Consider the following 3504-nt stretch of genomic DNA (forward strand, 5'->3'; position numbering starts at 1 on the left):
CCTGATTTCACTTTTTTTAATACTGACCTCCACTGCTACTCATCACATAGCCAATGCTGAATGACTTTTCAAGTTGACTCTTAAGGTTTTTCAGGGTCCCAAGTCTAAAATTAGCAATAAAAGCACGTTTCCTTAATATGCGTATGGTGACATCTGTAGTGTTTGCCAGTCTCTCCAGTACTCCTTCCAAGCTGGGACTGCACTTTCCACTGGGTTTGGCAGTTTATGTGAGCTAATGTATGTCACTTCTGGGTAGAAGCACTTAATTGCTGGTACTTGTTGTTCCGTCGTAAGTTGCGTCCGACTCTTTGCCACCCCTTGACCATAGCCCACCTACTCTGTCCATGGGATTCTCCAGGTAAGAATACTGCAGTGGGTTGCCATTTCCTCCTCCAGTTTGCTCAAATCCATAACCATTGATTCGGTGATGCTCTCTAACCATCTCATCCTCCGCTGCCCTCTTCTCCTTTTACCTTCAATCTTTCCCAGCATCAGGGTCTAATCCAATGAGTCAGCTCTTCTCATCAGGTGGCCAAAGTACAGGAGCTTCAGCTTCAGCATCAGTCCTTTCAAAGAATATTAGGGTTGATTTCTTTTAGGATTGACTGAGTTGATCTCCTTGCAGTCCAAGGGACCCTCAAGAGTCTTCTCCAGCACTACAGTTCGAAAGCATCATTTCTTCAGGGTTCAACTTTATGGTCCAACTCTCACATCTACCCATGACTACTGGATAAACCATAGCTTTACTATGTGGACCTTTGTCAGCAAAGTGATGTCTTTGCTTTTTAATACTCTGTCTAGGTTTGTCATAGCTTTCCTTCCAAAGAGCAAGCATCTTTTAATTTCATGGATGCAGTCACCATCTGCAGTGATTCTGGAGCCCAAGAAAAATAAAATCTGGAGGAGGGTATGGTAAACCACTCCAGCATTCTTACAGCAAGAACCCCATGAAAAGTATCAGGAACACTATGAATTGCCAGTACAAGACTCTCCAATTCTATATTCCTTGCTTCAGTAAGTACAGGAGCATTTGGTGATGTGGAGGCGCAATGCTGAACCAATCACAGCTGCCCTGGAGAACTACCCGAAACACAGCCAACTTAATATGAACAAGAAATAAACCTCTCAAGCCGTCATATTTTGAGATTATTTGTTGCTGTGGCATAATCTACTTATCTTGACTAATTCAATGACATGACAAAGAATATCTGTCTCAAGCCAAAAGCCAATACCTTATTTAATGGTAAAATACTGGACGCATTCTGAGCCATGTCCAGAGTAAGGCAAGGATGCTTAATAATGCTTCTATAATTTTACATGGCTTTGAAAGTTCTAGACAATGCAATAAGACAAGAAACATAAACTAAAGGACAACCACTAAAAAGAACACAAAACTATCCTTATTTGTGGATAATCACATTCTTGAAAACCCAAGGGAAGCAAATGAAAAACTATTAGATATATAGGAGAGTTCTACAAAAGTAGTCCGTTATAAGATAAACATACAAAAAAGTCAATAGCTTTCTTCCCTCCCTCTTCTTTTTTGCTTTCTATTGGACTGATTGCATTTTATTTCCTTTTCCTTCTGTCAGCTTAAAAGTTATACATTGCATTTCTGCCTTTTGGATGTTATCTTTAAATTTCTATCATACATAATTGACTTAACATAATCTAAATCAATATTCTCCACCCTCCTCCTAGACAGTACAGAGTCTTAGAGTGATTTAACTCCAACCATATCTTCCAATCTCCAGGTATGATTGCCTAGTATTTTGGTTCCATCTTGTTTTGAGCCTACATTTGTCATTATTATTGTTGATTTTCACAGTCAACTCTTCTTTAGACTTTATCCACATTTTAATATCTTTGCTCATCACTCATCACATACCTGATACAGGACTTGAGCTCTTTCCTCCTTAGGTAATCCCTTATTAATTCTTTAAGCAAAACTCTGTGAGTGGTAAAGTTTCTTAGTCTTTGTCTGAAATTTCTTTAAAAAAATTTTTATTTGGTTGCACTGGGTCTTGGTTGCAGCACGCAGGATTTTCAATCTTCACTGCAGCACGTGGAATCTTTAGTTGCAGCATATAGGATCTAGTTCCCTGACTAGGGATTGAACCCCAGCCCCCTACATTGGGAGGGAGGAGTCTTAGTCACTGGATCACCAGGGAAATCCCTGAAATATCTATATTTTGCTTTCACTCTTGAAAGTTTAGCTGAAAGACAGTTTCAGTTGACAAATATTTTCTTTCATCATCTGGAATATATTTATTATTGCATTGTCTTTGGCCTTTATGGTTGTTGACAGTTCTTGTTATTTCTTTGCGGCATGTGTGGGATTGTGGTCAAAGCATATGACCTGGAGTTCTGGGCTGACTAGGTCCACACCCCAGCCCTGCCATTAATCATTGCGTAATTCTGTGCCCAGGTATTTACTGCTCACAGTTTTGCTGTATGAGTTGGATTCAGCTGTAAGTTCTTCTGCTAGCCCTGCCTAGAGTCGTTCATGTGCCCATTCTCATTTGGGGTTGAGCAGGGTAAAGGGTTTAGCGTGGCCTCACGTAAAAGCCTGGCAGTTAGTCTGGCTGCTAGGTGTGTGCTTAGTGCTCAATCATGGCCGACTCTCTGTGACCCTATGGCCTGTAGCCCGCCAGACTCCTTTGTCCATGGGGGTTCTCCAGGCAAGAATACTGGAGTGGGTTGCCATGCCGTCCACCAGGGGATCTTCCCAACGCAGGGATCGAACCCAGGTCTCCCACATTGCAGGCAGATTCTTTATCATCTCAGTCACCAGGAAAGCCCCTGGATACCGGAGTGGGTAGCCTATCCCTTCTCCAAGGGATCTTCCCAACCAAGGAGTCAAACTGGGGTCTCCTGCATTACAGGCGGATTCTTTAACCATCTGAGCTATCAGGGTTGCCAGGTAGGTCATCTCAATTCTCTTCCACCAGGAGTCCACATTGAGTTTCTTGACAAGATGGCAGAAGCAATCTAAGATAGCAAAAGTAGAAGCTATAAGGCTTCTTAATGTCTGGCTTTGAAAGCCACACAACATCATCTCAGCTGCATTCCATTGGTCAAAGCAAGTCTCAAGACCAGACCACAGTCAAGGTTGGGAAAATAGACTCAGATTCTCCCTTGTGGCAAGTGTGTCCTCTTGAAGGGAGAGCAGCAAAGTCCCCTCACAAAAGGTTACCATCAGGGGAAAGTATGATTCTTCAGGGGCCGTTACTGTAGCAAAAATTACTGAAGGAATGTGAAGTAATAAAGATGAGCTGCTTTTCTGTGTCTTGATTTTCCACCCTTAAAATGTGGATCATGATAATGCCGAGTGCTGTTTTGAAGAGTTAAAGAGCTAAGTGTAGGGGACTTCCCTGGTGGTGCAGAGGTTAAGACTCCATGCTTCCAATGCAGGGGGTATGGGTTTGATCCCGGGTCGGGGAACTAAGATTCCACATGCTGCATGGTACACCCCCCCCAAAAAAAAAGCTAATGTGTAACGCG

This window comes from Bos javanicus, chromosome 11 (assembly GCF_032452875.1).
Source record: "Bos javanicus breed banteng chromosome 11, ARS-OSU_banteng_1.0, whole genome shotgun sequence".
Classification (NCBI taxonomy): Eukaryota; Metazoa; Chordata; class Mammalia; order Artiodactyla; family Bovidae; genus Bos; species Bos javanicus.